Source organism: Pongo abelii, chromosome 10, assembly GCF_028885655.2.
Source record: "Pongo abelii isolate AG06213 chromosome 10, NHGRI_mPonAbe1-v2.0_pri, whole genome shotgun sequence".
NCBI classification, from domain to species: domain Eukaryota; kingdom Metazoa; phylum Chordata; class Mammalia; order Primates; family Hominidae; genus Pongo; species Pongo abelii.
In genome coordinates this window covers 114,346,652-114,373,687 of record NC_071995.2, presented here as the reverse complement: position 1 = coordinate 114,373,687, position 27,036 = coordinate 114,346,652, and positions in this window count along the sequence as shown.

Below are 27,036 nucleotides of genomic sequence, written 5' to 3'. Positions count from 1 at the left end.
AGTGTGCAAGTGTCCATGATATATTCTTTAACAATTTCCTTTAGTTTGCATTGTAGACAACCTACATTTATTTTGTTATTAGGGGCAATGCTGTGATGAAATTTAATCTATACCTTCTACGTGGAAAAAAGATTCTTGTAAGTTCCATAGAATTCTGACATTGTCTTTATCCCTAACTCAGAACAATCCTCATCCACAGACCATGGAGAAAGAGCTGTGCAGGTTGCATCTAGCTCTTTAGAGAACAGAATGAATTTTAGAGTAACTTTGGGATGTGTAGATGGAAACTTGGCTAACTCACGCCCCTTCCAACAAACATCTTGGATCCTGAATCCCATCTTCTTGCCCTGCATCCATTGTGACCTACATAAGCAGCCACTCCCAGATGCCATTATGGGAAACTGAGATCCACAGAAGTTGTGATTTTGCCAAAGGTCATTCAGTAAGTTAGCAGTGGCATTAGATTTAGAACTTACAACACCTTAGTTTCTAGGCTATGTTGGTCAAGCATCTTGAGCAGATAAATTTTACTAATAGAAAAGGAACAATAATGATACCGTTGTATGTGTGTGCGTGCACACACACTAATACGCGCACAGGAAAGAAAGAAAAATGTGCTCTGGCCCATCCATTCTGTGCCAATTTCCCCTGTTGGGACTTAGTTTAATCCAACCTTTTGGCTTGTTCATCATGTGCACCAATTTCTTCCTTTCCCGGAAACAAATCGAGGTGATTCTTGAGCTCATGTACACTCCCACTTCCCTCACCTCCCCATTTAACATTTTCCATATGTGTATTAACCTAATGGGACGCCAGCCCCCTTGTTTCCCGAGATATCTGATGCCTGTATAATGTTCTTGAGTGTTTAAACCTCAGCAGTATGAAAAGTCTTTCTCTTTTTCTTCTGCCCTTACATGAATGGGGGCATTTCTTTGGAATCTCATTTCCGTTGTGTGTGAGTCCCATTCCTTTATTATTACTGCACGTACCTGGCCAAAAACTCATTTCTGGACCTCTGAAATCACTTTGTCTCCATCATTAAGAGTGAGAAAGACCCATGGAATTCCATGAAATTCTGATAATGGATCAGGGGCTGAGGAGTCTAATTATTTGGACAGTTGTTTATGGCTAAAATAAACATTTGAGAGGATTAACGGTTTGCAGATTGGAACACAGGCCCTGAGGGTTCAAGTGGCTTGTCCAAGGTCACACAGCATGTTAGGAGCATAGAACAAGCATTCTGAGTCACCCAGATAAATCTAACTCTTGTCCACCCTCACAAGACAGCCAGTGAGAAGAGAATGAAGACTCATCCCCAAATTCCTGGGATTAACATGAATAGCTGTAAGCTAGAACTTGACAATTCATCATCCCTTATCAGCTTGGTGCTTCTTGTCATGAGAAGCTTATGGGATGGGATATACATATATATATAAAATATATATGTGGATATATATATGTGTATATATATACACACACACACACATCTATATATGTATATATATTTATATATGTGTATATGCATATATGTGTGAGATATGGTTTGGCTGTGTCTCCACCTAAATCTCACCTTGAATTTCAGCTCCCATAATCCCCACAAGTTGTGGGAGGGACCCGGTAGTAGGTAATTGAATCATGGGAGTGGGTTTCTCCTGCTGTTCTCATGATAGTAAGTCTCATGTGATCTGATGATTTTATAAAAGGCAGTTCCCTTGCACATGCCCTCTTGCCTGCACACATGTAAGACAAGCCTTTGCTCCTCCTTCCTTTCTGCCATGATTGTGAAGCTTCTCCAGCCATGTGGAACTGTGAGTCCATTAAACCTCTTCTTCTTTATAAATTACTCAGTCTTGGGTATGTCTTTATTAGCAGAATGAGAATAGACTAATACAGTGTGTGTGTGCACAAATATATTAGATGTAAATATGCATCTCTGACACATATTTGTTTTAAAAAACAAGTAGAGTGAATTAAGTGGCTGGGCATGGTGGCTCACACCTGTAATCCCGGCACTTTGGGAGGCTGAGGTGGGTGGGTCACTTGAGGCCAGGAGTTTGAGACCAGCCTGGCCAACATGGCAAAACCCTGTCTCTACTAAAAATAAAAAAATTAGCCAGGCGTGGTGGTGCATGCCTGTACTCTCAGCTGCTAGAGGGGCTGAGGCAGGAGAATTGCTTGAACCTGGGAGGTGGAGGTTGCAGTGAGCCAAAATCATGCCACCGCACTCCAGCCTGGGCAACAGAGTGAGACTCAGTCTCAAACAACAACAACAACAAAAAGAGTGAATTAAAATCAATGAGCAGTTGAGAGAGTTGAATACGTTAATACATTTGAAGGGCTCAAAATCTACAGAAACAGTTATAAGATTTTAAGGTAAAAAAACACTATTACATTATTTATTAAACTGGGCAAGAGCAAATTAAATATTTACATTATTAAAAGTCTCACTTTTGTAGTCTTTAATGGCATTAAAAGTTTTTTGAAAAATAGCAGTATTGATAATAAAGATGGGAGCCCACTGTTGCTGAATCCTTACTCTGAGTCATTCAAAAAGTCCCATTGGTTCTTTCAACCCTGTCCAAGATTTTCTTTGCATGTGGCGTCCTGTTACTGCATGAATGATCTGGAGAGCCTCTAGATGGATCCATTCTTGCATGCTATTTCATCCCATCTTCCATTCTAATTCAACAAATACATATTTGCTGTTAGTATGTGCTAGGTATTGGACAAGATGGAACATAAGCTGTAGCTGCCATACTTCCCAACTTTTTGACCAAGTCTGGATTTAAAGTGGTCCATCTTTCCCTTAGTCGAGCCAATAATCTCAGCTGAGGTTTAGAAAACATGCTTAATATATTAGGTTGGTGCAAAAGTAATTACCATTACTTTTAATGGCTAAAACAGCAATTACTTTTGCACCGACCTTAGCTGGGGATATATGTCTCCACAGTAAAGGGAAGCTGTGGACTGGAATGTTGAAACCTATGACAGACTTTATCATTTCTCGTTCTTCTTCAGCTATCCTTAAATTACTCCTCAAACAACTGCTTCTTGGGCCTTGGGACTTAGAAGTGACTTCCCTTTTGCCCCCATTCCAAGGTGAAGGTCTTTGACCTTTCATTCCCACGTTCTGTTCCCTGTGTTGTAGGCACTAAGAGAAGAGTAGTGGACAAGTTTAATCCTTGTGCTCATGGCAGTTACAGGCTGGTAGGGATGTCAGCCACAGCACCAGTCATTACTGTCTGAGCTCCAAACTCACCCTCTATGCTCTGCCCTGTAATACTAAGGCCAGGACTCTGAAAATGTCATTTATGCTTTGCCAGAGGCCTCCTCTTGGGCTTTGCCAATGGAGAGCAATAGAGGGAGATTGAATGGCTTTGAAGATGTGAAGGGACTTGTGCTTTCCTGTCTACACGTGGCCCCTATGAGCACCGGGTTTCCTCCTCTACTCTACTCCCAGCAGCAGTGGTGCTTTCTCGTATCAACAGGTAAATCCCATTGGTATTTTTCTCCAGTGGTTTGCCTTTTTTTCCAGTGGTGTTCCCCCTTGGAAACAACAGTACCAGCTGAGAGTGCCCCTTCCTCAGAAATCAGGGATCTAGCCAATGGGAGCCCTTTTCTGAACTCAGAATCACTAGCCAAGTTTCAGTTTCATGGGGCCCCTCCTTTAAGTTTCTAAGTTTTAGTAACTCTAACATCTTCCCTTTAGTCCCTAATCCTAGGACTGGTAGCAGCGTGTTTTAGTTGCTACCTTTGAGATAACCGGTTTCAACAAACAACTGCACGCCAGCCTCGGCAACAGAATGAGACTCCATCTGGGGGAGAAAAAGAAGATAGAGACAGGATGAATTAGTATTTTATGGGACTTAATATGTTTAAAGTATCCTCATTTCAACATGCAATCAGATTAAAATAAAAAACCATGAATGGCAAATTTTACATTCTCTTTTTAAGTCTTCAAAACCCAGTGAGCATTTCAAAACCCTGTCTTTGACACCCAGTGAGTATTTCATACACGCAGTACATCTGAATGGGGACTCTTCACACTTCAGGTGCTTAATGTGTCCAGTAGTTGCCATATTGGACTGCACAACACAGCTCTAAAGCCTGACTACCCAGGTTCACATTCCAGCTCTGCCACCAATAACTGTTTAACTTGGCTAAGTTTTTGAATCTCCGTTTCCTCATCTGTAAACTGGAAATAACAATAGGTCCCACGTTATAAGGCTGTAGAGAGCACTGAATAAGTTAACACATTTAAAGAGTTCAAAACATACAGTATCAATTATCATAACTATTTAAAAACAACCATCCTACTGTCAAAGGTGTAGAATCACTTAGACAGGCCAGTCATGGTTGTACATACACCAGCCAGACATTTGTTGCTGGCATCTTCTCAGCAAAAGACTCGGGGACTAGAAGAGAGGATAATTTTAAAAATGTGGTTTAGAATCCAGTATACGAGTTTACCCCAGACCCCGTAGGGTTCATGGGGTCTTAGAGTAGTTCTAAAGTCAAGAATCTACTTCTGCCTCTGTCTCAGCCCTTTTTTCTTTCCTTTTGCATTTCAGGGAACTCTGAAGCTCATAAAATGGGAAAATCCTAATCAAAACACGAACATTTCTCATTTTGGAACTGGGGCTTAGGAGGAAGCATTCTTGAGTCACATAAACATGGGGAAGGGTTATTCTAATCCAATCAAATGAAAACTGGCAATTAAATTATGAGGATGCTACCAGTACACCCAGCTTAGGCCAAACTCAACTTGCTCCTGCAGTGCTGAAGACTGTCTCTTCCTTCAAAAGACCAGGCAGCCATGGCAATGATCTCCCTTCCTTTTAATCCAGGGATAGACACATATGCCCCGAGCTTGGGCTTTGGGCTTTAATGAAAACATGGAATCCACTGGGAAAATAAACTCGCTCTCCTCTTGACCCCATCTGAACTCCCTCCTCCCTCTACAGAGGTGATAATTACTGAAGGCTTAACACCTCTCCTGTATCTTTATATACCCAGTCCTGGGAGGGAAATAACAAGAATTCTTAACACTTCAGAGAGCATTTTCCTTGGGTGAGAATGCAAGGGGGTTAGTCAGGATGAAGGAAGTTCTTGAGTTCTGACAGTGGGGTAACTGGAAGGAGGTAGACAAGCATTGGTCACCTGGAACGGGATGGTAGACAAAGCTTCTTCCCATGGCCCTGAATCCCCGCTGGTAGGGGTGGAGAAGCTCAGGTTTTAGCCTAGGTGAGGCTTTCCTATTTAACTGTCCAAAATGTGTCCCTGTCAGTAGCTTCCATTACTCTTAGAAGGAAAGCGGGACTTTTTGCCAGAACCAGTAATGCCCAGAATCTGATGCCTCACTTTGGTGTGGGCACCTGCTCTGGAAACATTTCCATTTTATGGGCCTCAGGGCCTTTGCACGTGCTATTTGCTACATCTTGAGTCTGTTTTCTTTCCTTTCTCTCCACGTTTTACCTTTCTACCTTATTTTAGGTCTCAGTTCAAATGTTACCTTTTTAGGAATGGAAATAACCTTAATATTTACCAATATGCACTAGTGGAATATATTACGGTACAAGCACACGATATAACGCAATGCAGTTATTTTTCCTTTTTTTTTTTTTTTTTTTTTTTTTTTGTTTGAGACGGAGTCTCACTGTGTCACCCAGGCTGGAGCGCAGTGGCACAATCTTGACTCATTGCAACCTCTGCTTCCCGGGTTCAAGCAATTTTCCTGCCTCAGCCTCCCAAGTAGCTGGGATTACAGGCATGCACCACCACGCCTAGCTAATTTTTTTGTATTTTTACTAGAGGAAGGGTTTCATCATATTGGCCAGGCTGGTCTTGAACACCTGACCTCAGGTGATCCACCCACCTTGGCCTCCCAAAGTGCTGAGATTACAGGCATGAGCCACCATGCCCGGCCAATACAATGCCATTTTATAAAAGAATGAAGAGGCTCTTTCCATAAAAATAAGGAATAGTCTTCAAGAAAATCTAATGTAAGAAAAGAAAAAAAATGAAAGGCATAAATATTGTGTGTAAGAGGCCACCGTATGTGTAAAAACAGAAATATATATATAGTTTTTCATATTAAAAAACTTCCTGTGTGTGTATTTGGTAGTATGTACATATGTACATAGACTATTTTGCTGGTCATCTCTTAGAAAGAAACTGGGGACAGGGAATACCTGGATATCCTTTTATATTTCCTGTCTATTTAGTGACAAAGCAGGTTATAAAAATGCATGCCAAATATTATCCTATTTTTACATAAAATCATATACCCACTCATACAGAATAGGACTGGACAAATATACAACAAAATATATGATTGTGGAGCAATTTTTGGGGGTCACTTTTTTCTTCTTTTGTACTTTCTATTTTTTTTTCCCAATGAGCATATTATTTTTGTGATTTGAAAACTAAATCATGACATAGAAGCAGTGAGAGGCAGTTCAGCCTCGAGGTTGAGGGCACAGATTCCAAGGCACACTGCTTCAGTTTGAATCCTGGTTTGTTGCTGTCTGTGTGACTTTGTAAAGTGGATTAACCTCTCTGTGCTTCTGCTCCTTCATTGGTAAAATAGATGTGATGATAACAGGATGTAGCTCCTAGGAGTGTTGTGAAGATTAAATGGATTTATATGTACGTGTCTATGTGTATATGTGTTTGTAAAAGTAAACACAACATATAAATCCATTATTGCAATTTTTTGTGGGGGGACAGGGTCTTACTCTGTTGCCTAGACTGGAATGCAGTGGCATGGTCATAGCTCAGCCTCCCACGTAGCTGGGATCCTCCCACCTCAGCCTCCCACATAGCTGGGATCCTCCCACCTCAGCCTCCCACGTAGCTGGGACTACAGGCATGCACCACCATGGCTGGCTAATTTTTTAATTTTTTTGTGGAGATGTGTTCACCCTCTGTTGCCCAGGCTGGTCTTGAACTCCTGACCTCAAGCTGTCCTCCCACCTCAGCCTCCCAAAATGTCGGGATTACAGGCGTGAGCCACTGCATCCTGCCTACTATAGCAGTTTCTGTTATTATTTTTATTTTTAATAGAAATATGCAAGATGTTCCCTATTTTTAAATGTGCAAAATAATAAACTAAATTTTAAAATATGCATTATAACAGCTAAAAATAAATTGCTATATATACATCTAAAACAAAGCCACAACCTGATCTTTTCTTCCCTGAGCTGGTCCATCAGTGGGAATATTCCCTCTCCAAAGCATATAGTCTTGACCGCTCTGGCATGGTGCTGTGGAAACCCTGGGGACAGATGTCGGCCTGCCACCAGACTCCCCGAACACCCTGAACACCCTGGAGCTGTGAAATGTCAGGTGCCAAGAGCGAGTATTCTACATTCATCATCATGGCTGATACTTTTCGATCGGTTTCCGTGGTGAAGGAGAGGGAAGGCCCAGGACAAGTTCGCACTGGCATCTTCCTTCAGAGCCCTGGCCCCTGCCTGGGTGGGTGCATGCTGACTGGCTGACTTGGTATGACAACTGGCTGAGCAGCTTTGATAAATTAAATATTTCACTCCAAATTTGCAAAACAGCATCTCCTGGCAAGTCCAGCAAGCTCACATAACGCCTGTAATTCTGGGCTAATTAGCCTAGCAGGTCATTGGCTGGTGTGCTGTTGTCTGTTTAACTCTCAGATAGGCTGAAAAAATGTTGGTTTTAGAAAGGAAGGAAAAGGTTTAGGATTCAGCCAGCATGTCATTTTGCCTGGTACTAAGATTTCCTTCTAGTCACCTTGAAACCCCAGTAACTTCCTGTGTGGGAGCCTTACTATGTGCTAAGTATGTTAGGAAACTTGACTTCTCATTTAATCTGATCAGTAAGAGGAACATTTAGGGCTTCTGTTGCAAGGGCTAGAAAACCCAGTTCTGGTTGATTTGTGCCAAAAAGGCATAATTGAAAGCTGTATAGTTATCAACACTATTGGCTTCTGAAATTGAAAAATCCTGGGGTCAAGCAGCTTCAGGGATGACTGGATCCAGCACCCAGCTGTTGTCCTCAGTGTCTGACTGATTCCCTCTCTCCTGCATGGGCCCCTTTCTCACACTGCATCTTTCTGCAAGGACACGGGATGGTTGCCAGGACTTCAATCTTTATTTCTCTCTAGTTTTGTACTCCAGAGAAGCAAAGCGAGATGCTCTTTTCCAGAAGCATTAGCAAGAGTCTCAGGATATCTCATTGCCTCTTGAAGACTCATGTGCCCATCTCCAAGCTAATCCCTGAGACCACAGGATGCATTGTACAAATCATGCTCATCGGTAGGGTTCCCCTACCCAAACCACAGGGGTGAAAATTGGGAAGGGAATTTTTTTCTGAAAGAAATTCAGGGTGCTGCTTTTTATTTATTTTTTCTTTTTACAAATATTTTTGAGACAGAGTCCTGCTCTGTCACCCAGGCTGGAGTGCAATGGCACACTCATGGCTCACTGCAGCCTCAACTTCCTGGGCTCAAGCGATCCTCCCACCTCAGCCTCCCTGATAGCTGGGACTACAGGTGCATGCCATGACACCTGGCTAATTTTTGTATTTATTTTTATTTTTATTTTTTGTAGAGATAGGGTCTTGCCATGTTGCCCAGGTTGGTTTTGAACTCCTGGGCTCAAGTGATCTTCTTGCCTCGGCCTCCCAAAGTGCTGGGATTACAGATGTGAGCCACTGCACGAGGCTATGTTGCTTTTTAGAAGGGTGAATGGTTATTGAAAACCAACAGATGTTTATAAGAGAGGAATATTATTAAAATTCCTACTCTATAGTTGAGAAAACTAAGATATAGAAAGGTTACATTACTTGTCCAAAATGATACTATGGGTGCATGCTTTGAATTCAAGTTGGCCTTACTGCTGAGCCTGTCTTTTAACCATGACCCTCTACTGCCCTCTCGTCCTGCCCTCCATGCCCATCTATTACACCATCTAGTTGCCTTCCCCTTGTTTCATCACACTCTCATCTATAGACCTGGAAAATATAGATCCTTAGCTTTATACAAAGTTTATTTTTAAACAGTGGAGAGTCCTGCTAGGGAGAATTTATGTCAGGAATCACTTTCTTTTCAGATGAAATACATAGGCGGTCATTTGTAAATTCTGTGTTTTTGTTCATTTCATTGATATGATGAAGCATATGGTACATGGATAATGATAACAATAGCAATACTACTATCACTATCATTGCTATGACTACTGCTACTAGCTAAGAGTCATCTTAGCTAATGCCTGGCATTATATTAAGCATGTCTGCATTTAATTCTCAAAACATTTTTATAATCTAGCTACTACCATTATGCCTACTTTATATAATAATTTAAAAAATCAGAGGATAGGCACAAGAAAAGTAGGAAGAATGAATTATACCTACTATTTGATAGCACAACAGCATGTCTGTAGTCAAGAATAACTTAATCGTACATTTTAAAAAGCTGAAAGAGCATAATTGAACTGTTTGTAACACAAAGGATAAATGCTTGAGGGGATGAGTACCCCATTCTCCACAATATGATTATTTCACTCTGCATGCTTGTATCAAAACATCTCATGTACCCCATAAATATACACACCTACTATGTACCCATAAAAATTACAAATTAACAAAATTACAAAAATTAAAACAAAAAAATAGAATAACCTCTGTGGCAGCCGTTTGTCAAAAGACAAAAGAATTGCCTTTATAATAAAGGACTTCCAAATGACAAATAAGAAGTTGTACATTGTACCACTTTAATAAATATTCTGTAAAAAAATGAAAAGTAAGAAAAAAACACAGGTACAGAGAGGTTAATCAACTTGCCCAAGGTCACACAGCAAGGAAGTGACAGAGCTGGATTCAAACCCTGTCAGTCTGGTATTGCCTCTCATCACATTAAGCTTGTGATTTCGTTGGCATCGTGCTAAGTTTGGGGGGGGGAAAGATTTACAGAAAAATAAAAATACATATTGCTGGTACTTGTGCTGTGTGGAGAGGCGTCAAAGAATGACAAGTAGGTTCAGATTCACAGTTGCTTGGAGTGAGAACAGTAGCTTAGAGTCCTCCACACTGGTGCATGAGTCCATTATATAGGGGAGCAGAATTCTTTTGGAAAGAATCCCCAAGGTGCCATGATTGCCTCACCCCCAGCTAAGGGCCCTGGCCACCATTGTATGCCTGATAAGTCCAAACTCATTAGTTATCCTGTTTAGACCATGGCAGTTACCTTACCTAAGATGTGCCAATCAGAGGTTTCTCCCTGATAACTTAGAATAAAGAGAGAAGAAATAAAATACACACCCACTCACATGCATATTGATTCATTCACTTTTAGTGGTAGAATAAATAACCTGCAAACCTGGGCACAGTGGGATGCCTGCTATGCAGGTCGGAGAGGCAACTGGAGTCTGCTTGCAGTTAAAGAGAGAGGAATGAAGCCAGCCTGTAGCCAGAGACAGAAACAAGGGGTAAAGAAAAGGTCCCACCTGGGTCCCCAAGGACCTTTTTTCCTGTTCTAGTCTTGCCACAAGTTCAGCTACATTCCAATCTAGCTATTTCGAGTATCTCCTACCTAAGAAACCTCCATCAGATTTCTGTCACTTACAACCACATGAATCTAACCTACTCACCCAGCTTAGTCTTAAATGCTCAATTTCTCTGCCAAAGGCTGGGTCAAGCCAACAGAGCCAGTGAATGTTCAGGGGGACCATATCCAGAGCAGGCCTTCCCTTGAACCCTGAGGCTCAGCTGAAACTGTGGTTTCAGACAGCAACCTACAAGAACCCTTACCATCGGAGCCAGGTGAACCAACATGGATTTCTTTCCCCACAAGGTCAGCGAAAACTGGCACAGTGATTTCCCTTTGTCAGCAGTCAAATTGATCATTTTCTCAGGCTGCCTGAGTAATGCCAATTCCCAAGCCTTAGATGTTTGCTATAGAAAGCTGTCTCTTCTCCTGGATGCCCTGGGGCCTTGTTAAACCTCTCTCTTCAGTGCAAGGAGTCAATGTCCAATCTCAGAAATGGCCCCATCTCACAATCCATCCAAGGGGGTGGGCAAGATTAAAATCCCTGGTGTCACTGCTGGAGTCTCACTGTCTCTCTTTAGGGTTGATAGTTAAAAATTCATGGTTATTTTCAAAGAAGAAAAAAATGCTTAAACTGCTTTCCTATTTGCAAACATTCCCTTTTTGATTCAAAATCAAACTTTTGTCTAGACAGGCAAGGGCTTTTTGCTGACATATCCTGCCAGTTCAGAAACCTTTAGGTTTTCCAAATGCAACATCCCCGCCACTTCCAGGCCATGGGTCTCCAGCATCATAGTGCTTCCAAACACATTCTCTGAGCAGCTCAAAGCAGAGCTAACTGGATGGGGAGGCCCAAGATGAACATTGGCAGGTTCTTCCTTTGGCTCCGTCATCTTCCTTAACAAATTATCTACACTGGCAGCTATACAGACTCACTAGCACAGTCTAGCTTATTTTCGTGTTTGAAGCAGCTGATAAAAGACTATCACCCAAGTGCTGCTGCTGTTTCTCTTTCTCCCTCTTCTTCTTCCTGTTTGTCTTCTCTTCTATTCCGAGTAATATGTGTTCACTTCAGAAAACGTAAAGATTGGATAAACACTAAGAAGAAAATAAATACCTCCTCCAATAATATTATCCTGTTAAAAATTTTCTCTGAAGATATATACATATATCCTGTCTTAGTCTATTTTCTATAACTTAGTCTATTTGCTATAACTGAAACCGCGGACTGGGTAATTTATAAAGAATAACAATTTGTTTAGCTCATGCTAACAAATTGAGGCCCTTCTTGCCGTGTCATGACATGGTGGAAGGCACCTCATGCCAAGACAGAATCAGCATGCTAGTTGAGATCTCTCTTTCTCTTATAAAGCCATCAGTCTCATCCTGGGGGCCCCACCCTGATGACTTTATTTAATCCTAGTGACCTCCTCAAAGGCCCCACCTCGAAACACATCAATGTATGAATTTAGGAATTAAGTTTCCAACACATGAAATGTAAGGAAAACATTCAAACCATTGCATACCCTATAGATGTCTACATGAGTATCTCAAAAATTGTCCAAAAACTTTGCAACTTAATCAATAAATTTTATTATCTCAGTTTCCACTGGTCAGGAATTTAAGAGCAGTTTAACAGAGCAGTAGTGGCTCACGATCTCTCATAAAATTACAGTCAGATGTTGTTGGGACTGCAGTTTGATCTGAAAGCTTGATTGGCTCTGGAGGATCTGCTTTCAAGTTTGGACACTCCTATGGCTGGGAAGTTGGTTCTAGGTGTTTGTAGGAGACCTCAGTTTCTCACCAGGATGACCTTTCTTTCCATAAGCTGCTTGAGTGCCCTCAGAATATGGCAGCAGGCTTCCTTCAAAATGAGAGATCAAAGAGGAAGCAAAACAGAAACAGCAAAGACATTTTTTATTTAGACTTGAAGTCATACTCCATCATGTGTGCCATATTCTATTGATCACAGAGACCAGCTCTGACATAGTGTGGGAATGTAGATGAAGACGACCCAAGGATTAGGAGGCAAGGATCCTTAGGGTCCATGCTGGTGGCTAGCTACCATTATAAAAAATATATGATATCCATAATTTTTAAACAAAATATGGTGCTGTAGTATATATAACAACTTGCCAGCCATATGAGCGAGTCATCTTGAGGAGATCCTCCAGCCCCAGCCAAACCTCCAGATGACGCTGTGTCCTCAACAACATCTGACTGCAACTTCCGAAGAACTTCAGAGGCAGAATTGCCCAGTCAGGCCACTCTTGAGTTTCTTAGCCACGGACACTGTGAGATAATACACTTATTGTTTTAAGGTGCTACGTTTCTATGACTTGCTGTTTTCAAAATCAGTACGGTGTGATCATCTCCTGTTGCAAATAAATATAATTTTATAGCATCATTCTCAATGGGTCCCTAGGGAGGCAGTTGGAAATATGTGTTGTGTGTAGGTGGGGGTGTTTTGGGTAGTGACAATAACTGGCAGACACTCTGAAATTGGGTAGGAGCCAGGTAAGAGAGCAGTGATAAACATTAACTATTTCTGCTCATCTATGTTTCCAATTGTCTTCTTCTTTAGAGGATATGAGGTGATTACATTTTCCCTATCATTTAAAATTAATTATGACCATGTGACTTGCTTGGCCAGTGACATGTGAGAAGTGGTAGATGTAACTTTTAAGTGGAAGTACTTAATTGCCAGTGCGCATCTCTACAGCTCTTTCTTCTCTTACCAGAATGGTCATGGAAGCACATGTCTACACAGTGCCTTTGTCAGCATGAGCCACTGAATAATGACAAGCAGACACTCCTGTTGAGGGTCTTACATGTAGCATGAACAAGGAAGGAATTTTTGTCGTTTTGGGTCACTGAAATTAGGGGTGTTTTTGTTATTGCAGTTTAACCTCACTCACCATGACTAATGACTAATGCACAGTCCCAAGGGAGAAGGTCATCCAGGTCTCCCAAGACTGGGTCCAGAACCCATCTGCTGTCAGATCTATTCTTCACCCTTCTTTTGCTTGACTCTGTATCTCAGGAGCTGGTCTCTGCAAGCTGCAGGTCCCAGCTTTTCCATCACTTTGTTTGCACTGGTGGTACTCATGACATATTGGAGGGCAGGGGACAGGAAATGCCCAGAGTATTCTCTCCCCTTCTGATATGGTTTGACTGTGTCCCCACCCAAATCTCATCTTGAATTATAGTTCCCATAATTCCCACCTGTCATGGGAGGGACCTGGTGGGAAGTAATTGAATTATGGGGGCAGGTCTTTCCCATGCTGTTCTCGTGGTAGCGAATAAGTCTCATGAGATCTGATGGTTTTATAAAGGGGAGTTCCCCTGCACCAGCTCTCCTTGCCTGCCACCATGTAAGATGTGCCTTTGCTTGTCCTTGCCTTCTGCCATGATTGTGAGGCCTCCCCAGACATGTGGAACTGTGAGTCCATTAAAGCTCTGTCCTTTATAAATTACCCAGTCTTGGGTATGTCTTTATTAACAGCATGAGAGCAGACTAATACACCTTACTTTTTGTCCCAGGACACTGCATCTTCTTTTTGTATTCAGCAGTCTCCACAAGGCCCACTGTGGTTCCACTTCCCACCAGGAGACCCCAATTCTGGGCTTCAGTCACATCTCCTTTTCCTTCTGTCCCCCAGTCTTGGGGTGGCAGGAACTCCCTGCTTTGGTTATTCTCTGAGTCGCTCACCATCCCCTTTGGCCTCTCAGATTTTCCATCCCTTGGGTAATCCCTTCCCTGCATTAAAGTCCCTCAGTTTCACATACCCACAGTGGTTTCTGTTTCCATGATAGGACCTGAACTGTTATCGAGAGCTGCCTCTGTTTCAGGAACTGTGGAAATACAGGGAATACAGCAAAGAATAAGCCAGACCCAGATCTGCTCCCATGAAAACTTACACTCTTCTGATGGAGCAGACAGGCTTACAACAGTGATTGCTCCATAAAGGGGCATTACAGAGCCCTGTATACCTGGGACCTCTAACACGGTCTTGGGGATCAGGAAGGACTCCTTGAGTAAGTAGCATTTTTAAGCTGAGATCTGACATGCCTAACAAGAGTTAGGCATGAGAGAAGTTTTTAGAATTCCCCGACCAGGAGGTAGTGGCCAGCCCAGCTAAACTTTTTGGAGCCCCTTTGCTGACTGACATCAGGGGTGTAGCCAGCAGTGCTGGGTCTGGCTGTTCCCTGCTCCTCTGTGACCTGGCACCTCCACTCATTTTGCTTCCAGTGATCAATCAATTGATTGCAAGTTGCACTCACTCTGGTGATTTGGATCCAGCAGCAGATGTTTCTGAGCACCAGTTGGTTCTGCAGTGAATATGGCTGTGATCCCAGGGAAAGCACAGCATAACCATGTTGGGTTCTTGGCTCCTTCAAGAAAATGGCCAGAGAACATGGAGATTGTGACCAGAATATCCATGCATCCACCTTCGATTTCCTCACACATGTTCTGAGCACCTGCTTGGAGCCTGGCATTCTACTAAGCATTGTGGTGGGAAATGGCTGCACAATCAAGTAAAACATTCTCCCTTTTCATGAGGAACCCATGGTCTAATGGGGGAGAAAGCAACCACAGAGAAAACAATTGCAGTGTATTTCAAAGAGTACATAGGGAATGAAGAGGAGAGAGTGAATGACTACCAGGGTCATCAGAAAGAACAGGGTATTGAGGAATGAGTAGTAGTTTGCCAAGTGAAGGAAAATGAAGTATTCCAGGCAATGGAATAGTATATGCAAAGATAGAGATCTGAGAATAAAAAAAATCCATTGTGGTGGTGTGTGCCTGTAATCCCAGCTACTCAGGAGGCAGAGGCAGGAGAATCGCTTGAACCTGGGAGGCTGAGGTTGCAGTGAGCCGAGATCGCGCCATTGCACTCCAGCCTGGGCAACAAGAGCAAAACTCCATCTCGACAAAACAAACAAACAAACAAACAAAATGTATTGGACGTGTTATATACAAAGACTTGTGAGCTGAAGTGTAGGGTGCTCAAAGTATAAGGCACATAGCTAGGAATATATGAGGAAAATGTGGAAGGGTAGAATAAGGCCAGATCATGAATGGCTTTGAATGGCAGGCTGAAGAGTTTGCATTTAAATATTTTAGGAGATTAGAATGGGGAAGTGCTACGGCCTCACCTGTATTTCAGAAAGACCAATCGAACTGTTTTGTATAAGTAGGATTAATTTGTTTATTCAACAAGTATTTATTGAGTTCTTACTATGTGTCAGGCATTCTACAAGGTGCTGGGAATAGCAGTGAACAAGACAAATAAGCACCCCACCCTTCTTGAGCCTTCAGTTTAGTGTGGGAAATAGATAACAAACAAGAAAGTGAATACATACACACACACACACACACACACACACACACACACACACAGTGGTGCTAAGTGCTATGAAGGAAAATAAACAGAGCAATGTGATAGTAACAGCTGGGTACTACTTAGATATTCCAGAGCTGGCCTTGGATAATCTGGGGGTCTGGGGGTGTTGCATGAGGAAGTTGTTCCTTTGAGATAAAGTTATTGTCCATGGAAGGAGATAAGATTGAATCTGAATGGAGGACAGATGAGAATTAGTGTAAACGAATGTGAGTTATGCAGAAAGAAGGGGAGATTTGGGAGACCTAGAGAAGGTGACATACTCAGGATGGGACACATTGAGTTTAAGCTGTCTATGACAGGGACACATCATGTCTTTACCTAAAGTTGGGTCATTTTTTTCCTGGCCACACAAGTAGACTTCATTTCCCAGCCTCTCTTGCAGTTAGGTAAGAGCATGTAACTGAATTCTGTTCAGTGAAATATGGGTAAAAGTAGCATATACGCCTTCTAGGCCTGGCCTCTAATACTCCCACATAATCTTCCAGGAATTCTCCTTGCTCACCTGCTAGCCAGATGCAGAAGATCCAGTAGAGGATTCTGATATCCTAGAGCAGATTTTTTCAACTGATATTGTGGGCCAGATGATTCTTTGTTATGGGAGACTGTTTTGTGTATTATAGGGTATTTAGCAGCATCCCTGAACTCTGCTAACTAAATATCAGGTTGCCTCTGCCTCCAGATAGCCAAAAGTATCTCTAGACATTGCCAAATGTTTGTGTGTGAGAATCACTGCCTTGGAAGATGGCAAAGCCATAATGCAGAAGCTGCCTCGGTCCCTGAATGACTATGTGGAGCAGAGCTAGCCCTGCTGATTTGTACTGGACTGTGACATGAATGAGAAATACATCTTTATTGTTATAAGCCCAAGAGACCTGGGTATTGTTTGTTACAGCAGCTTAACCTGCCCTAACACATCATTCACATCGGAGCTCATTTAGGTCTGGGCTGTAGTTCCAGACTTTGGAATTATCCATCAAAGCCGAGAGAGAGCATGGAATGACCAAGAGTGAGATGAGAAAGGCTTGAGACCTGAATGCTCAGGAATAGAACACGTAAGACAAAGGAGGAGGAGGAATCCCCAAATAAGGCCGATGACAGGAGGTAAGAGGTCAACCAGCAGAGGGTGGTGCCATAGATGCTGATGGAGGAAAAATTGGAAACTCAGCAGGGAATATGGGTAACAGGAACTTATTTGTATTGCTAGCTCTCAAGTGAATGATAACTCAAACCTAGAGACTTACGAATCTGGGAAATAAATAACAACCAGCATGGAACAAAGGCATAGAAGGTCAGGCAGCTGTTTTCCATCCTGGCACATGCCTTGGCTCTGTAGGCAAATCACTCTTCTCTCTAACTGTTTAGAGAGCTTTGTTATGTTTTCCCATTAAAGATCACCATTGCAAGCCTTACAGGATAAATGAAGCAAAAATCTATGCAAGGCTTCAATCTGGCTTCCACTCCCTTACAGCCCAACCCTGGCCCCCAAAGAAAGGTGTTATGTAAATAAAAAATACTGTCATTACAATGTGCTGGACAAGTGTTTGATAAGGATCAGAGGAAGGCTGGGGCCCCTAATGACCACTAGTGGTGAGGGAGGTATGATTCCATCCTTGTGTTTCAAGAAAAGTTTGTAAAGGAAGCCATGTGGCAGAGACTCACTGGGATGGTTTAAAAAATGAAGGAAATTCCCCATTTCCTGGTTGTAAGAAAATATGGGTGGAACAAGTCTTAAATGAGCTGATCATGGCTCTGACTTTGATGTTGGATGAATGACAATGATCTCCAAGGCAGGAACACAATGTAATGAACTTGCCTGGCTTTTCCATGAAAAACAAAATCACTGAAGGGGTCTTGTGTTGGAAAACAAAGGCGCTCTGACTGCAGGGCGGGGAAGAGGAAGGCTTGGGGGGTGTTCTTAAGCTGTAGCTAATGGGAATGAAGGCATGAGGGCTACTAGCTTAAAGTGGTGGGGCCATGCTGGATTTTGTAGGGGCATCTGCAGTGCTACTTTTTTAATTTAGCAAACATTTATGAAAGGCCTACTGTGTGTCTTGACTTGTACCTGGGTCTGTAAGGATGGAGATCAATAAGCAAATCCACAGTCTAATAGAATAGTTAGAACACTTGATTCTTTTCTCCCTTCCTCTCTCTCTTCTTTCTTCCTTTTTTTTCCAACCATATTTATTGAGAACCTACTGTGTGCTAGGCACTGTGCTGGCAATGGGGATATGATAATGGACACAGTAGATATGGTTCTGTCTTCAAGGAGGCCAAGGTCTAGCTGGGAAGACAAAGCAGTAAACAAGCCACGTGAGAAAGTGTGTGTTAAGGGCTATGAAGTACAGAGAACCCTGGGTGCTCACATTGGAAGCATGAGAGTGGGGAATCGGGCAATAATAAAGTAGGCAGGAGAAGGTGGGATTAGTTCCATAAGGGAGGCCAGGCTTCAGAGGCAGAGGAAATGACATTGCTTAAGCTGGGTTTTGAAGGATGAAGAGGAGCTCTCAGGAAGACAGGATAGGGGAAGGGCTTTCCACACACAGGGAACAGCAAAGCAAAGGCATGGAGGCTTCAAAGAGTAAACCGAGTTTGTGGCAACTACAAATAATACAGGATTATTGGAGCAGAAAGTTCAAGAAACAATAAGACAGGAGCCCTGAACAATAAACAGAAGTCAGATCATGGAGGGGCATTTAGACCAAACTGGGAAGTTTATTCTAAAAGTAATAGGGAGCCATAGAAAGACTGTGAGCAGGAAAGTGACATGATCAGGTTTGTGTTTTGTCAAAAGCCCTCTGGCCACTGAGTAGATGACAATCTGGAAACGTGAGACTACAGAGGTGAGTCTGGAAACCACATACCAGATGGCATGTGTGGTCAACCTTGGCTTCAGGTCAACCTTGGTTCTGCAGTTAGAAATGTGGAGCGAGGGTCTCAGCCCTTTCTATAAACTGTTGACTTCTTGCCTTGCTACTGGCTGGTGGCAGAGACTTGGGATAATTGTGTTTCAATTATTACTGTTGCACATTAAAATATGCAACCATGAGTCAGGTGGTCAAAGCCATTGCTGGGTGGTTGACTGGAGGGTTAGGATTAGATTGGGGTTGAGAATTAGACCCGTTACTCAATTTCTCCAATGCGTGATACGGCTTTGGGTGCACATGTGGGTGTGAGGCTACATATTTCTCCCTAGAGGTAGGCCAAGAAGACACTGATCTCAAAGGTGAAAGCTAGCCTTCAGGGGTTTCCCAAACTGCCCCTTGAAAAGGAGACGGAAGCAGAGCTTATTGGTTAGGAGCACCCATTTGATATTAAATCGATCCAACCTTTATCTTTTAATAGTTGTGCAAATTATAGGACCTGTATCCTCTTTCTGAGCCTCAGTTTTCTTCATCCGTAAAATGAGCACAAATGTGGTGTGCAGTAAGTGCTCATTCAATATCTCCTGACATTTTTAGGTATTTGCAGGCTTAAAAATCAAGATGTCATTTTGGCCTTTCTTTGAATTTGTTTTTACTACAGTGTTTTCTTATGTCACCTCCACTTTTTTTCTTATCAAGTCTCATTCTCAAACAAGTTATCAATGATTCCTAGGTATATTCCTGTTAACAGAGTAAAGTATTGAGTTGGGTTGGAGCCTTTTCTCCAAAGAAACAAAACCAATAGTGTGTGTGTGTGTGTGTGTATGTGTGTGGACATTTATCTTAAGATTTTAATAAGGAACTGGCTCACATAATCATGGGGGCTGGCAAGTCCATAATCTGGAGGGCAGGCTGGAAGGTTAGAAACTCGAGTAGAAGTTAACGTTTGTAGAAGAATTTGGTAGAAAGGAATTCGGTATTTCAAAAAGGAAATAGGAGCCTCGAACCAGCACCATAACCCCATCAAACAGAAACATGTCCTTATGTGCACTAAGAGTTGTACCCAGAATATTCCCAGCAGCAAACAACTTGAAACAGCTTAAATACCTACACAGCATAATGGATACATGAATTACTATGTATTTTCACAGTAGAATACTGTCTGGTGGTGAAATATGAAATGCTGCTACATGCAAACACATGGATAAATCCCACAGACATAGTATGGAGAAAAAAACCCAGACACAGAGGAGTACAGCTCTATGATTCTGTATATTTAAAGTTATAAAGGTAAAAACTAGATTATAGGGAAGTAGTCAGTATATTCACCTCTCTTGGTAATTGCACCCCGATTTTCCCTCAGGATACCATTCATTCCCTCACTTCTAGTCTTTGACTTCCAAAGGGAAGGGACCTACTTCTTGTCCCAGTTTGGTCAATCAGCAAATTTCATCTCCTGGACCTCAGGAATAGATACAGGGTCATGAGACCCAATGCAGTCCAATGGCAACCAACAATGCTAGAACTCTGGCTGGAAATAATAGGAAAGAAGAACTCTTTTTTTTTTCCACTGGGATTGCAGAGCTGGTAGAATATCTGTTGGGAACTGCTGGTGGACATCTTGCCACCATGAGATGCACCTACTTAAGAATTAAGCCAATACAAGCAGGCCTGAGACATGGCTTCAGCCAGTCTGAGTTGATTTCCCTACAGAAGGACAAGGAAATGTCTGTCTGTTCTAAACCACATCAACACCTGGATGTGTGACAGAAAAGGAGTGAGGACGCTGGGCTCAAGGAGTGATGAGGATTCACCCTACATTTCCTGCCATTGCCATTTTTCCTGGCTGGTAAGGACTCCGGTAAAAAAGACCTGAACTCACCCGGTGCCACAGGACATTAGAAAGTGCATCTCCTTCTCCTACCCACTTTGTCTCCCAGATCTCAGTTTTTCCTTCCTTAAAATGGGTATGCTTGGGCAGTGCAGCCATTCTGGTTGGGCAGCATGTTAATTTCTGCTAGTTACTTCCCTATGTCTGCTCCTGGCCTTACTGAAAACTTCAATGTCTTAATAGTAAAATGGTAACGTGTTGGGCACTCGATATGCACAAAGCACATGCTAAGTGCTTTATCAGGGTTGTTACCCCTTTGAACCCTCAGGGCACTCACCCCGCAAGGAAGATGCTGTCCGTATCTCCCCTTTGCATATGGGGGCAGTAGCCAGGGAAGAAGGACACATGGGTCGAGGTTGGTGGACTGCCACACAGAGGTGAGCCAGGACTAGATTTTTCATGAGAGCTTGCTTCCAATTCGATATAGCCTTCCAGTTTCCAAGTGGCTTTTATCTCCTCATTAATTCTCACCTGATTTCTGGAACTGATTTCTTATTCCCATTTGATAGATATAAATATGAAGTTTCAGCAAGGGGCAGGGAACTTGCCCAAAGCCATACAGAGCTGCTGCTGCTGCTATTTATGATGCTAATGATTGACATCCTATAAGGAGCCCTCAATTAGGTCCCAGTTACATGCGGCTTAGGAGAGGGAGGTATGATTATTATCTCCACTTTACAGCTGAAGATACTGAAGTTTAGAGAAGGACGTCACTAAACCCAAGTTACTTGGCTGATTATGATGGAGTTAGAATTGGAACCCAGGCAGTTGGGTGTCCCAGCTCTCTCTTAAACACGGTCATATATTCTCTTTCCAGAAACAGATCTGAAGTCAATCCCTGAGCCCCCTGGGCCATACACTGTCCCACTATTTCAAAAGAAACTCAGTGAGGAGAGGGCAGAGGGAGAGTATGTCCAGCATCTCGGCCTCATTGTTTTCCACTTGGCAGCCCCCTCCAGTTCAGGTAAATAGAAGAGATTCCGTCATTGTTTGTCCCTGGTCCTAATGACTTTCGTCTTTGTGTCTTCGGAGCCAGACCTCACCCCTGGGAAGCTGGCCTGGGGCCTGAGAGGCACCAGCCGCCTCTGTGAACAATGGTCTTTGTTCTTCACACTTTCCCTATCAAAGCCTCACAGCAGGGATGGCCTTCAGAGGCGATGGGTGATGTGATAATTCCTGTGCCAGGGCTGAGGAGGGGGGCAGGAAAGGAGGGGTCAGGTCCAACTTTGACCCAGTTAGTTACTCTGGGGTCTGCTGTCCTGCCCTGGTAAGAATAAACTCTTAGCAGAGGCTATGAATAGCTTGGGCTTATTAGCTCATCTTGTCTTCTGTGAATTGTTCTCCTGTTATCTTCTGGGAGTAGCAAGTCTGGAAATGATGTTGGTGGACAGGGAATATTAATAACAATAATAATAATTGATGATGATGATGACGATGATGATGCCTGGCTATATTTACTGTGCTCGTACCATGTTCTGGGTATTCTGCTAAGAATGACATATACATTTATATTTACATTTACAATGCATTACATTTACATTACATTTACATTTAAACCTAACTGCAACCTTGGACGGTGAAAACTGTTACGTCAATTACTGTGCATTCTCATTGTAATTCTCCATATTTTTCAGATGAAGAAAATAAGGCTCAGCTGGGAGCAGATAAGTTGCCCCAGGTCACAGAACTGGGCCTTGAACCCAGGTCTGTATGACTTCAAAAGCCAGTCCTCTTAACCACTGGGTTCAGATGGCTCTTTGTAACAATGAGCAGCATGAGAAATGGGCAGAGGAGGTGAACTGGGGGCAGGCACACTAGAGTGCTCCCAGTAAGTTGAGTCACGTGACCTTGGGCTGGTGCCTGGAATCGCTAAGCCTCTTTGTCCTCATCTGTAAAATAGGATAGGTCATCTTAATGCTTGTAATCTCATTGCAGTGCAATGCCTGCAGGAGATAGAATCTGCCCTAGATGGTTCAAACTATGATAGTTTAATTAAGCGACTACTTACAGCGGGATGGACGGGGTTAATCACATGAACATGAGGTGCTGAGGCATCAGGAGTCTAGCAACAGTGGAGAGCTGTTCACATCTATAAGCTGAAGTAGGAAGAAAAAAGGAAGGGTTTCAGGAGCCCAGGCAGGGCAGGGGTCATGGTGGATGAGTCACTTGGCACAGGTCAGGGACGGACACACCCCTCCAGAAATGTGGTTCTGAATTAGGGAGGAAACAAGGAAGAAACACCTGGCTTTTCTCCTTCTTCCCTTTGATCTCCTGCCAGTGCTTCCTATTAGATGACCCCAGCCAGAAGCAGACCACAGAGGTGCTAGGAGGTGTCATCCACAGGGGTCAGCTTCAGGGGCACAGGACAGAGAAGGGTAGAGAATAGAGGGAGCTGGCAAATGGAGACTAACTGCAGGCCCATCTTCTAGGGTCCTTGTGCAAAGGGAATAGGGCTTTTTTATGGAAAGCATCTGGTCTGCAAGAGGCACACAATAAATCAGTTCTGTGACTGGAAAGGGGTCCTGATCCAGACCCCAAGAGAGGGTTCTTGGATCTTGTGCAACAAAGAATTTGAGGCGAGTCCATAGAGTAAAGAAAGTGAAAGCAAGTGTATTAAGAAAGTAAAGGAATAAAAGAATGGCTACTCCATAGACAGAGCAGCCCCAAGGGCTGCTGGCTGTCCATTTTTATGGTTATTTCTTGATGATATGCTAAACAAGGAGTGGATTATTCATACGTCCCCTTTTTAGGACATACCGGGTAACTTCCTGATGTTGCCATGGAATTCGTAAACTGTCATGGCGCTGGTGGGAGTGTAGCAGTGAGGATGACCAGAGGTCACTCTTGTCGCCATCTTGGTTTTGATGGGTTTTGGCCAACTCCTTTATTGCAACCTGTTTTATCAGCAAGGTCTTTATGACCTGTATCTTGTGCTGACCTCTTATCTCATCCTGTGACTTGGAATGTCTAACCTTCTGGGAATGCAGCATAGTAGGTCTTAGCCTTATTTTACCCAGCCCCTATTGAAGATGGAGTTGCTCTGGTTTAAACACTTCTGGCAGCTCTATTTTGCAAAGTGTGTACTCAGTGCCAGACACAGGACGAAGCCCTGGAAATCCTTGTTGGTATACAATGGTGTCATCTTTTCACAAGAGGCAAAACGGCATCCCCACAAAGGGGGCAGATGCTAGAGCCAGATAGCCTGAATCCAGGCCCTGCTCTTCTGCTGCCCAGTTTTATGACCCCAGGAAATTCATTTATTCTTGTGCCTCAGTTTCTTCATCTGCAACAACAGTAGTACCTACACCTCACAGGGATTGGGAGAGGATCGAATGAGTTAAAACATGTGATGCTCTTACCCACTGCCTGGCCCTTTGTCAGTCCTCAGTAAATGCTGGCTATGATATTTCAAGATGCTTACATTCAAGAAGGGCTGTCAGACAAATCAACTAAGTGCAAAGTCTGATGTGTTTTCGCAGTGTAAGGAGTGGGTATTGATTGGGGAGCACAGACAGGAAGCCTGCTTCGATCAAGTAAGACCTCTCTGAGGAGGTGATGTTTCAGCTGAGACCTGCTGGATGATTGAGAAGCCTCCAGGCCCAGAGAAGAGTGGTCTGGGCAACAGAAAGAGCAGGTGCAAAGGCCCTGAGGCAGAAACAATTTGGGATGTTCAAGGAACACAAAGAATACCATCAAGGGGAGGAGAAGAGTATTTGAGGTTAGAGAAGTGTCATGGGCCTTGTAAGCCAGTGCAAGGAATTTAGATTTTCTTCCAGCAAAAAAAGAAACTCCTGGAAGGGTGTTACAGTGAGAAGCGACATGACCCAATGTGCTCATCTGGGTCCTCCAAGATGCAGATTAAATGTGGAAAGGTTTTTTTAGGGGAAGTGCCTGTTGGAGAGAAAATGGAGAGAGAGCTGGACAGGCAGGAGAGCTAGCTGGAGGACTGGCATACAGGTCTGATTCCTAGTGAAGGAGATACAGAGAAGCTTGGGTGGAAGCATCCCAGGCTGCCAAGCTGTCCAAGAAAGATTCATCAAAGCCATGGGGAGCCCTTGAACTATGAAAGGAATTCTGCATCTCCCAGGAATGGGCCTGCCTTAGTATCCTGCCGTTTTCAGACATTGGCTGGGGATGGCCCCCAGAACACATGGCCTCCTGTTCATGCAGGGAGCTCCAGAGCCCAGCGGCTGGGCCCTCGGGCCACTGGGCTCCCTGTTCTTGTTGTTCCACGAGGTGCGTTTTGCCCCATTTGACTTGCATTTTCAGACGTGCACTTCGGCCATTCTAAGAAGACAGGCTGAGAGGGTGGACAAGAGGTACGCTGATGACCGTTAAAAGCTCTAGTGCCAAAGGCTTATGCAGGGGGTTGTATGGGCAACCCCAATTGGGGCTCAGTGTGGAGGCCAGACAGAGGTGTGTGCCTCCCAGTGAGCTGGGCCCTGCCTGGCTCCATCCCTGCCTGTCCAGCCTCCTGACACCCCCACAAATCCCCTGTCTCCCCGGAGGAAGTCAGGCCTGTAGCCTGGCTTCCTGCTATTATGCCATTTTTACAGCCTGGACTTGATTTAGGTGTTACGCTCTTGCTAAGAATATGCCCTGACACTTGAAAGGAACTTTATTATTGTCCTAATTTGTGAAGAATTAGTCGTTGCTTTTTTTTTTTTCCCCTGCTCCCCTTTCTTCTCTGCAGGGTCAGGCTGGAGCCAAGTTATTGTTGTTAAATTTAGATCTGAAACTATATTGGGCTTGGGCTGGTGTCTCTGTGCTTTCACTTCTTAAAACAGGAAGGAAGGCCCCAGCTGGGGGGTTTCACAGAGCCAAGAAGCTGCTCTGAAGGCCTCGGGAAATGTGTTTTGGTGGAAACCACTAGATACGCTTAGAAAGGACCAGATTCAGAGAGTGTCTTGGTGTGGTTAAATTGAAAGATTTTTCCTTGGCCTTCTGATATGCCTGTGGGCCAGGTCTGCAACTGCGGTAGGTTACAGCATGGGCAGTGAAAGCCATGTGACTTTGGACGGGGAACTCCTGCTCAGCTGCCTCACTGCCTCAGTTTCCCCATCTGTAAAATGAAGATCATGATGTTACCAGAGGCTGGTGGTGGATTAATTGAGGTAGCATTAGTAAAGTGTGTAGCAGAGTGCCTGAAGCATGCATAGGTAACATGTGTGAGCTCTGGGTTTCCTGGCTGGTGGAGCTCAAACTTAGAACAAATCAAGGAAGGTCTCAGAGATAAAAAGAATTCCATGGTAAAGCATTAATTGATCAACTGATTGAACTTACTAGTTACTTGAGAATTAATACCAGCAAGAGTTATTAAGAAATAGCAAAAATCATTTTGTGATATTAGCTAATGTTGACTGAGCGATTTCTACATGTCTGGAACCAGCTAAGTCCTTGATGTATGAGACAGCACAGAGCATAGTGATGAGCGGAGCTCTCAGAGCACTTGGTTCACAATCCCAGCTCTGCCACTTAGTAGCTGTGTGGTCTTAGGTAAGTTACTTTACCTCTCTGAGCCTCAGTTTATTTTATTTATTTTATATTTTGAGATGGGATCTCACTCCGTTGTCCAGGCTGGAGGGCAATGGCACAATCGTAGCTCATTGTGGCCTGGGCAGCAGAGCAAAATCCCATCTCAAAATAAAATCCAATATCTTGACTGGAACCTTCTGAGAAACCCTCAGCTAGAGCCACCCGGTTAAGCCACTCCAGAATTCTTGATTCACACAAATGATAAGATTTTTTTTTTCTTTTTTAAGCAGCTAACTTTTGGACTAACTTGTTACATGACCATAGCTAACTATATGACCTTATGTAATTTGCTTGATCTCTCTAAGCTTCAGTCTGCTCATTTGTAAGATGGGAATAACAGTCTTTCTCTTAGGGGATTGTGGTGTTTAAATAAAATAATTTTTAAAATAATAGCAAATGTATAAGTAGTTATTTCTAAGTACCAGGCACTTTACATAAATTAATTCCTTACAGCATTGACAAATTACCAGAACTTTAAAGTGTTGGTAAATGGTTGGCCCACATGTGAAGGCTGGACTAGGGGTGGAGGATCTGCCTTGGCTGTTTGGTAAGAGGCCTCAGTTTGTTGCCATGTGAGGTTCTCCTCAGAGCTGCCTGAGCATCCTCATAATATGGCAGGTGGCTTCCTCCAGAGCAAGTGATTCAAGAGAGAAGGAAGAAGCCATACTCTCTTTTATGACCTAACCTCAGAGGTGACATACTATTACTTCTGCCATATTCTATGGGTCACACTAACCAATCCTGATACAACAAGGGAGGGAATTGAATAAAGTTGAGAATGCCAAGGGGTGGGAAATATTGAAGGCCATCTTGGAGGCTGCC